Genomic DNA, 11,050 nt, shown 5'->3' with positions numbered 1-11,050 from the left:
GACCAGCCTGGACATCTTGGCAAGACTCTACATCCTATCATAAATCTAAAAAATTAGCCAAGTATGGTGGTGTGGCTACTTGGAAGGCTGAGGTAGAAGGATCGCTGGAGCCCAGCAGTAGACATAAGCATGCCACTGCACTCCAGTCTGAGCCACAGAGTGAGACTCCATTTAAAAAAAAAAATCATCAAAAGAACTCAGCTCAAACAAAAGGTAATTAGCAATCAGAGAAGGTGAATTCTTTAAATGCTGGGCGCTTGTAAGAACAATTGCATGTAGATTAATTAGTTACTAGACACATAATTTAAAAAGGGAAGATTCTCTTTTAAGATAGAAAATAGAACCTTTTCTGATTTAGAGAGAATAATGTGGGTCAGTGATCTTTAAAAATTAAGTTTATTTGTCTATGATCCTTCTATTTCCCGCCTTTGGAAAATAAGAAGGCATTGAGCGTTCTGAGAATTATTTAACATGTAGAAACAACCACCAAGATCTTTCTCCATTGTAACATACATTGAATGAAAAATGGATGAGTGAGTAGATGAAAAGAAGATTCCAAAAGACCAAATATTAAGTTAAAAAGGAATAAAGAAAAATGGTATTTCTTCACCAGGTAAGAGTTTCCCAGTGGATGCTTTCTGGCAACAGTAGACTGTCCTTCCCTTTCTTCCTACCAGTCCCTCCACCTACAGCCAATTTGGTGTATAAATCACAGCTTCTGGGATCTAAGCAAAATAGGCTTGGAGACGTAATCAACTGGTAAATAAGAGAAAACCCACTCAAGGTGTCTTAATATGGAGATAAAACCTTACATAACACAACATACAAAGATTTAGTGGTACTGAGGCTGATGAACTCAGGGCTAGGTGATATCTTCAGCACTGGCTTCATCTCAGGCTGGTAGTTAGCCTGTTGTTGCAGTTCCAGGCATCTCATCTAGACAAGCTCATATCCAGAGACAAAAGAGACCATTTCTTTCCTTATAACTCTTTCTTTAAAAGCAAAGAAACTTTTCCAGTGGTCTCCAAAATACCTCCCGTATATCACAATGGCTATTATGTGTCACATGACTATGCCTAAACTAATAATGACAAAGGAACTGGAACTATCACAGCACATCAATTAATCCAGAGTTACTTACTGGAGCTGAGAAGAAGCCAAGCCTTCTGAGAAGCTCGTGTTCAGAATTACTAGATTCAGATTGTGATTCTGCCAGGAAAAGGAGGGGAAAGCCTTATGGTCATTATAGAGTTCTATAGCAACAAAGAGGTCAAATGTAAATGGCTGCTTTTAAAATTTTGACAAACTTCCTCCTTTGTGTGGCAGCTGGGAGTCTTCCTAGCCAGCTTTCTCTTATATCTCCTAGAGTTTTCATTGTTAGCCTCCTTTTTTGGTTTCTCCTGCTGCCAACAGACAGTTAAAGAGCAATGCAGGAGGACCTGAGCTCTGAAACACTCTTGTTCAGCGATGGGAACTACTGGTCAAAAGCACCAAGTAGCGGCAATGGAAAGGAAAACAAATGCTTCCTGACCCCCCATGAAAACTTGCCTGCCTCACAGATGGGAACAACAGACACTGGGGCAACTTTCATAGTGAGGGGGAAAGAAGAGCGGTAAGAGTTGAAAACTATCCACTGGGTACCATGTTCACCACCAGGGTAATGTGCTCAATAGAAGTCCAAGCCTCACCATCATGTAATTTGCCTGTATGACAAACCTGTGTGACAAACCCTTGAATCTAAAACAAATGAAAATGTAAATGTAAAAACCTATCTGTCTGTGTTCCCTTCTTTTGGGATCCTTAATTAATGTAATAATGTAATTGGAATAAAACTTTTTGTGCCTCTTAATGGCTTACTACTCCTAATTAAGAATTGCAGTGTGAGAATGATAAGACCCCAGGTTCAGTACTTTAACTCAAAGAAGTATTGAGACTTCATTTTGGAAAAGTGGGCTACCTGTATGCCTCAAGGCTCACCACAGAGAAAGACGTCCATCTCACTTGCACGTAGTGTTTAAATGGTATACTATTATTCTGTCTTATTATTTTTTACTGTCAAGACAATGCAGTCAAGGTAAGGATTAACCCAACTTGCTTTGTGTTAAAACTGATGGAATCATAGTTAGCAAAGTCTACTACACTGAAATGAGATTTTCATTCGAGTTTAGCTCATGAAAATATTTAATACAGAATAAGCTGCTACAGAGGTAAAAAAAAGTATCTTATTTTTTATTGTAACATGTCACACTTAACCAAAAAATGTGAATGAGAGTTGCCATCATAGTAATATTAATATTATAAAACTAATTTAAAACTATTTAAATAACTTATCATAAAATACTTTGCTATGAAATCAAAACTTTCAATATTTACCTTAAATTTATCCTGGAAAAACTTACAGAATCTTAGGGACCTAAGTCGGAAAGTTGTCACATCTTTATTTTACCTTCTAGTTGTTGCATTAATACAAAATTCAGTTTGTTTGCCAAAATAATGTTCTATGCCATATATAAACCAGACTAAATAATATAATTTCTTGACAAAATAAGAGACTTGCTTGCATTATTCATAATTCAAGTACTCCTCCATTAGTGTAGAGAAAGCATACAAATAAATATTATTTACATATTTTCCCTATTATCCCCTTTTCTTCTCTTTAGCCCTCATATTCACAAAACATATTACATTGGGTCAATAATGCCACATACAGCTAACCTTCTTCCTTTGACATTCTAAAAACTGGAAAACAGCTCCTGCCAACAGCTCTTGGTTAATTGAATGCCATATAAAAATTATCTAGCTTCCACCTAAGCAAACTATGAACTAAAGATCTAGAAGTGAAGCTAGTCACGGCATAAAGAAAGAAAATTAAAGTCAAAATTCAATGGTAGACTTCTACTTTCAGGAAAATAGAGTATTCTTTCCTATTTTCCATGCTAAGTGCAAAAAAATATTGGCCATTGTACAAACCAAGCATACCGAATGTGGAGAGCAAAAGAGAGAATCATAAGGAGACTCAGAATCCTATGGACAGCAATGGGAAGTTTTTTGGGTTTTCTTCTTGCCTCATGTGTCCCAGAGTTGGAACTGAAGAAACTGGCAGTCTGGAAACACTAACAGGTGCACACAAAACAAGTCTCAACAAAAGTTTGCTCTCTCTCTCCAGAGGATCAGGAAAGGGCAACTTAACAAAACAGAAAACTTTTAGGCAATAACAGCTCTTCTCCAGTCAAATGCTACAGAAAAAAATTTTAACCTTGTCACCACTACTACCAGAAAAAGGCTGAGTGGGGAACCCAGATTTCCACCCTTGCCAGGCCACAAGAAGGCACTCCAAAGTCCTCCACTCCAGAATGATATCAAAGAAGTTCAAGTAGAGTCCAGAATTTTATCTTCACTGAGTGATAATGAGCCCCCCACCACACACATCAAGGGTATCAGTAGAGACCACACGGGAATCTGAACTTCCACCCTGAACTGACAGTAACCAGGCACCCCTACCACTAGCCACTGGAGTGGTGAAAAGAAAGCCCTACTTGAGAATCAGAATTTTTATAACCACCAGTAGTAATAAAATCATGAAAACACACTCTCACCATGGGGTCAGGGAAGTGCACCTGGTATGCAGCAAAGGTGCTCCAATTTCTCCCGGCCAAAAATTTATCAGTGAAAACCTCATGGGCAACTAGAATTTCCGCCCTTACACAGCAGGAATGAGGAGCATCCACACTGTCAGTGGAGGCTGAGTGGGGAACCTAGACTTCTACCTCAACCTGGTAGTTATGAGGCAGTACCTCTTCCTTTCCCTGCCATTTTGGTGTCCAAGGAAGACAACTAAAACAGACGGTTATAAAACAACTAAAATCCACAGCCTCATAGCATAATACCCAAATGTCCAGATTTCAACAGAAAAACAATCACCGTATGCCAAGAACGAGAAATATCTCACACAATTAAAAAGGCAATTAATTGATGCCAACATTGAGATGATAGAATCATCTGTCAAAGATTTTGTAGCAGTTATCACAAAAACACTTCAATGAGAAATTAGGAACACATTTGAAACAAAAAAAAATGTAAAAAAACTCAGCAAAGAAATTACATAGAGAATTTTTAGGGCAGTGAAACTATTCTGCATGATACTCTAATGGTAGAAATATATTATCACACATTTTTCAAAACCCATGAATGTACAACATCAAGAGGGAAACAATGTAAACTATGGATATTGGTTGATGATGTGTTAATACAGATTCATTAATTGTAACAAATGGTGTGGAATGTTGAAAGTGGGGAAGACTGTCCTCATGTGGGAGCAGGAGATATATGGGAACTCTCTGCACTTTCTGCCTAATGATGTTGTGAACCCAAAATAGTGTTAAAAAAAAACAAAATGCCTATTAAAAATAGAAAATTTATAGCTAGAAAATATTTTTTACCTAAATTCGAAAAACTCAGTGGATAGGTACTACAAAATGTAGGTGACAGAGGAAAACAATAAGTGAATTTGAAAGTAGAAGTTACCCAATCTGATCTGAACAATAGAAAGAAAATAGTCCACAAAAAGCCTCAGGGACTTGTGGGAATATAACAAAAGATCTAACATTCCTGTCATTTGAATCCTGAAAGGAGAAGAGAATGCTGGCTGAAAGGTATTCAGAAAAATAATTCCCAAAACTTCCAAATTTGGCAAGCAACAACAACAAAACTCTAAAGAGGAAGACCTCCACACAAATTCATACCAAGACGCACCAAAGTCGAACTTCTGAAAACTAAAGACAAAGAAAAGGTTCTCAAAAGCAACGAGTGGGAAACAACACCTTAAGTAAGTATTAGAGAAAAACAATTCTAGTACAGTGGATTTATCATTAGAAATCATGAATGTAACATTTGGAGATACCGAAAGAGGCACAGGACAAGAGGCTGGTATAAACCAAGCGTTTATTGGGGGAGAAACTCCCGGGCGAGGTCCCATGGTCGTGGAAGATGGGCCAGGGGAGTCACACCCAAAGAGGGGCAGCTTGGGTTTTTAAGGGGGCTGTATCTGGGAGGGCATTGGGGGCAGCAGGGAAGCTGGGGAGACAAAGCGTTGCATCTGGCATGGGCTGGAAAGTCCCTGTCTGGCCCTTCTCGGCAGCTGGCAGCAGGTTCCGTCCAGAAGGTTTCAAGCGAGATAAGCGGATGTGGGCTTGGGGCAGATGGGCAGAGAGGGAGGGGGTAGCTGGGTGGAAGGGTAGATGGGAGTAGGTGAGTGCTGCTTCCCTCCGAGCCTAACATCCCGACCTCTTTGGTATAAGGGGCGTGACTCGATTTGGCTGCTTCAAGCTGAAGGGGGGCATAGTTTATGGGAGGCCAGGTCGGGGTGGCTCGGAGGGAAGTGGAGCATATGGATAGGGTTGCAGGAGTAGCTGACTGACTGAGACGTGAGAAATTTCTTTCATGTGAAACTGCAAAAAATTAAACAGGGTGCAACCATAAGTAGAAGACAGATAAGTAGAACAGGTTCCAAGAATGGCATGACCCATTGGGCGATGCCCAAGTTCCACCAGGCAGAGAAGGGTGACTCAGTGGTGTTTCTTTGGCGGAGTTCATCTCCCAGCTTTTGGAGGACTTTGACATTTTCCTCTACCAACCCTGTTTCATTAATGTAGAAACAGCATTCTTCCTGGAGAAACATGCAGGTTCCGCCCTGACTGGCTGTGAGGAGATCAAGGGCTCTGTGGTTCTGTAGAGTAACCTGGGCTAGAGAGATTATCTGCCGCTGCAGGGATGCCAGGGAGCTTGCAGATGCTTCCAGAGCGGCTTGGAGCCTTTTTTCCAGTTTTTGGGAAGAAAGGAGGCTGTGTCCCAGTGCTCCCCCACCCAGTCCTCCAGCTGCTAAGGTCGTGGCAAATGTGAGACCGAGCATGAGGGGGAGAAATGCCGCACAGCAGGCGTGATGGGGAGTAGGAAAGGCTTTGAGTAAGAGCTCTTCTTCAGAATAGAACATACACTGTGGCACAAGCATTACCGGATAGCAACAAGGGTAAGAATTATTGATAGATTTGACGAGGGTGCCGTTACACCAAAAGAACCCACCTCTGGGAGCAGATAGAGTAGGTGGCACAGGTCTGGAGATGTTGCATGTGCAGGAGCTACCGTAACAGGTATTAGAGAGGTTGCTGAGAGGCCGAAACAAAGGAACTCCAGGGATTGAAAGAGGCTGGTTATTTGGCACGTTAGAGGCATTAAACAGTTGTGTGACAGGAACTGCTGCCAAAGGGGAACAGTCTAGGGTGACGCAAAGGAAGTAGTTACTTACATTTCCAATAGGAGTCTGGTTGAGTAATGAGATATCTTCTTGTATTAAACTGAACCAAGAGAACGGAGAAGGGTGGGCGGCACTTGGAGGGAGGAGCTGGTTTCCCAAAGAGGTTTCTGCTTTTGCAATAAAGCTAGGAAGTTTAAGGGCGGGGTAGACAAGGCAGTATGACTGGAAAATGCAGATTTTACCAGATGGTGGTCTACTTATGGCCCTTCTATAGATGACTCCCTGGATACCTTGTGCCCATCTAGGGTGCCAAGGGTCATCAATGAGTATTCTGGTGATGTCTGGGCTAATGACGTGCATCTTGCACCAGTGATATGGGCAGCACCCATAAGTTTGGAGCCACTTTCGGCATTTAGGATCTGTCTGGTAGAACAAGAAGCACATGACCGGGGGGGATAGGTCGTAACCGTTAATGGACTTGAGGGTATGTGTTGGCATAAGAATGGTGACCAGAGACTGGCAACCCCCTGGCTGGCATAGCCCGGTGCCAACTGTATGAGTTATATCTTTACCTTTAGATGAGGCTGTCTCCTCTACAAAAAATTGCCAGTGAGAACCATTATCCAGTGGTGTTGTATGTGAGAGAGGCAGCAGAAGTAGGGTGAGCAGTAGGGTCCCAAGTGAGGCGAAGACGGGTAGGTCCCACCTGTTGACATTGCCAAGAGGCCCCTGTGGTCGGGGCCAATTTGAGATGGGAGACATGATACCAGGAGGAGTGTCCCAGTAATTTGGCAGCTGTGGGGGTGGTGAGGACCACCGTGAACAGGCCAACCCACCCGGGGGTTAGAGTTTGAGGGGACAGTTGTTTGAGTAGAACTGAATCCCCCGGTTGGAAGGTCGTACAAACCGGATTTGATGAGTTGTCAGGAGTGACCGTGGGAAAGGTTTGTTCCACGTGCTCCCTTAGCAACTGCCTAAGCAGAGACAAGTAAGGCAAGTAGGAAGCAAGCGGAGGTGGTGAGGAGGGTAGGTTGTGATTGATGAAAAAGGGCCTGCCATACAGCAGCTCAAAAGGGCTGAGACCCAATGGAGCCCTCGGAGCCACCCTTATCCTGGAGAGGGTGAGTGGGAGGAGGGCAGGCCAGCTGAGTTTTACCTCTATGGTGAGCTTGGTGCGGTGTGTTTTTAAAATGCCGTTTGCCCTTTCTACCTTACCCAACGACTGTGGGCGGTAAGGCGTTGTGGAGTTTCCAGGTAACCCCCAGGCTAGCAGCCACCTGCTGGACAACTTTGGCAGTGAAGGCAGGTCCGTTGTCCATCTGGATGTTGGCTGGGAAGCCGAACCTGGGAATGATGTGCTCCAGAAGGACTGTGGCCACGACGTCAGCCGTTTCCTTGGCAGTGGGGAAGGCCTTGATCCAGCCTGAAAAGGTATCCACTAGAGTGAGCAAATACCGAAATTTTTTGTGGACAAGCATATGGGTGAAGCTAACTTGCCAGACCTCGGCTGGGAGGTGGCCCTTCATTTGGTGAGCGGGAATACAGGGGCACAATCCTCCCTGCGGGTAACGGCAGAGCAGACTGAGCACGTGGTATGAACCTGAGAGATAAGCCTTTTTAAACCCATTAGATGGAATATAGGAGAGAGAAACCTATACATGGCCTCAGGTCCGATGTGCAGAGAGCGGTGAACTTCTGTCAAAATATGGGAGGCCTGGTTTTGAGGTAGCACAACACAATCTCCCAGCATGATCCAATCCTGCTGTGTGACATGGCCCCCCTTGTCTAATAGGGACTATCGTTCCTTGGGGAGGTACAGGGGTTGCAGGGAGGGAGAAAGGAAGAGGAGGGGGGATAGAGGCACCACCTGGGTGAGTCCCCTTGCGACAGAGTCTGCCCAGGCGTTGCCCTTTGCCACCGGATCTTGTGAGGCTTGATGGCCTTGACAGTGGACAATGGCGACTTCCTGTGGGCTCTGCAGGACCTGGAGTAGTTTAGTAATTAGTTTGGCATTGGTAATGGGTGTGCCCTTAGTGGTGAGATATCCTCTTTCCTTCCAAATGGCGGCATGGGAATGAGCAATGAGTAAGGCATATCGGGAGTCGGTGTAGATGGTTACCCACTGCCCTTTAGATAGTTCGAGAGCCCGTGTAAGAGCAACAAGCTCCACTTTTTGGGAAATGGTGCCCAGAGGAAGGGGCTGGGCCTCGAGAACAGAGTCAGCAGAGACTACAGCATAGGCCGCCAGCTGGTGGCCTTGTGGGGTGCAGACAGAACTACCATCCACGAACAGAGTGAGGTCTGGGAACTGAAGTGGCTGATCTGAGAGTCCGTCCCTAGGCAGAGTCAGGGCCTCCACCACCTCTGGGCAAGAGTGGGTAGGGCCTGCATCAGAGGAGGGGAGAGGGAGCAGGGATGCCGGGTTAAGGGGTGGTGAAGGCTTCAGAGTTACCCCTGGGTTGTCAAGGAACAGCAAATGGAATTCCTATATACTGGAGGAGCCTAGGAGAGAGAGCACCCGATGTCCAACAGTTCGTGGACTCTGTGAGGGGAGAAGACAGTGATATGGTGCTGTAAGGAAAGTTTTAAAGCCTCCTTGGTTAGAACAACGGCCACCGCTAGTGCCCATGGGCAGGGTTGCCACCCCTGAACAGTGGTGTCGAGTTGTTTGGAGAGGTAGGCTACCGGGTGGTGGGAGGGACCCACCGGGTGTGTTTTGACCCCCACAGCTATTCCATGGTGCTCATTTGTGAACAAACAGAAGGGCTGAGAGGAGTTAGGGAGACACAGTGGCGGTGAAGACAGGAGGGTGTCGTGGAGAGCAACTAATGCCTTGTGAACCTCAGCAGGGGAGGTGAGGGGCCCCGTAGGCGTTTGCTTGGCGGCCGCATACAGAGGTTTGGCTAACAGGGCGAAGTTAGGGATCCATGACTGAAGTACCCCACAAAGCCCAAAAAGGACAAGATTTGGTCACCATTTTCTGGGGGTGTCAGCTGCCGTATAGCGTAGAGGCGGTCCGTTGTCAGGGCCTTAGTGGTGGGAGTAAGGCGGACACCAAGGTAGATGACTTCAGGTTGTGTGAGCTGGGCTTTCTGGGGGGACACCCGGTATCCCCTAGAGGCCAGGAAATTGAGAAGGGTGGCTGTGTGTGTGAGCAACAGCTCCTCAGATGGGCTGCAAAGTAAGAGATCATCCATGTACTGGATGAGGTGGCTAGGTTGGAGAGGGCAATCAGCTAGGTCAGCTGCGAGAGCCTGGCCAAAGAGGTGGGGGCTGTCCGGGAAGCCCTGTGGCAAGACCATCCACGTAAGTTGTTGTGTGTGTTCTGTGTCCGGGTTCTCCCAGGTAAAAGCAAAAAGGCAGTAAGAGTCTGGGTACAAGGGGATAGTAAAGAAAGTGTCCTTGAGATCAATGACAGTGAAAAATGTTGTCTGAGGTGGTATCCAAGATAAAAGAGTGTAGGGATTAGGAACTACTGGGTGGAGAGGGATCACCGCCTCATTAATGAGACGGAGGTCCTGGACCAAGCGGTAGTCTCCAGAGGGTTTGCGAACCAGAAGGATGGGGGTGTTACACAGAGAGTTAACAAGTATGAGGAGGCCCTAAGAAAGCAAGCGAGTGATGATGGGTTTAAGGCCCTTACGGTATGTGGTTGAAATGGGGAACTGAGGTCTAGAAGGAAAGTGAGAGGGGTTTCTCAAAACTATGCGAACCAGGGTGTGGTGTTGGGCTATGACTGGGGTGGAAATGTTCCACACATCGGGGTTGACTAGGTGGGGTGGGAGGGGAGGCAGCAGGTCTGAACCGAGAAAGACAGAAACTAGAGCAATATTTGCAAAGAGTGGGGGCGCCAATCGAACCGGCAGTGTCAAAGTGGCCCCCAGTTTTGAAAGGATATCCCTGCCCAGCAATGGGATGGGGCAGGACGGGACAATAAGGAAAGAATGACTGAACATCCAATCACTGAGAGAACAGGGCAGGGGTGAAGTTTGGAAGGGGGGCAGAAGGTTGGCCATCGATCCCCACGACAGAGACCTGGGAAGGGGATAGAGGCCCCGAAAAGGAAGGCAGAACTGAATAGGTACCCCCATGTCCACGAGGAAAGAGACTGACTTACCCGCTACCTGGAGCAAGACCCTAGGCTCAGCAAGGGTAATTGGGGTCTTTGAGTCTGGGCATCCGCAGTTTTTCGCCAGTTCAAGCAGCTCATGGAGCGGAGTAGGTGGCTCAGCCACAGCCCCGTGTGGAGGCACCGGGGCTTGGCCAGGCCAAGTGCAACCCGACTTCCAATGGCCCTTTTGCTTGCAGATAGGACATGGCTTACTCAGCGGATGTGGGTTAGGGCACTGCTTGGCCCACTGGCCCTTCTGGCCACACTTGAAACAGGCTCCCAGGGGAGCTTTGTTACCCGTCTCCAGATGCCGAGAGACCCCCGTACCCTGTTACATTGACCGTAGGGCTGCAACCAGAGAGCGGGCTTGTGCTTTAGCGGTCTGCTGGAGGCGCTGCAGCCTCACGGTTTCTGCATCTTCCTTGCGGGCATTAAAAACCCTAAAGGCCATGTTTACCAGGTCACGAACAGGGGTTTGAGGGCCGTTCTCTGCCTTCTTCAGCTTTCTGCGGATATCAAGGGCGGATTGGGTAATGAAATGGGTAGCGAGAACAGTAGCCCCGGTAGGATTCTCCAGGCTGTGGCAGGTGTAGAGAGTCATAGCCTCAGTGAGGCGGTTTAGAAAAACAGCCAGGTTTTCATTTGGGCCTTGGGTTATTTCCCAAGTTTATCATAATTCACTACTTTTT

Source organism: Carlito syrichta, unplaced genomic scaffold (genome assembly GCF_000164805.1).
Source record: "Carlito syrichta isolate Samal-C Ts95f unplaced genomic scaffold, Tarsius_syrichta-2.0.1 Scaffold314172, whole genome shotgun sequence".
In the NCBI taxonomy this organism is placed as follows: Eukaryota; Metazoa; Chordata; class Mammalia; order Primates; family Tarsiidae; genus Carlito; species Carlito syrichta.
The sequence above is the reverse complement of the archived record's forward strand: the minus strand, read 5'-3'. Positions refer to the sequence as shown.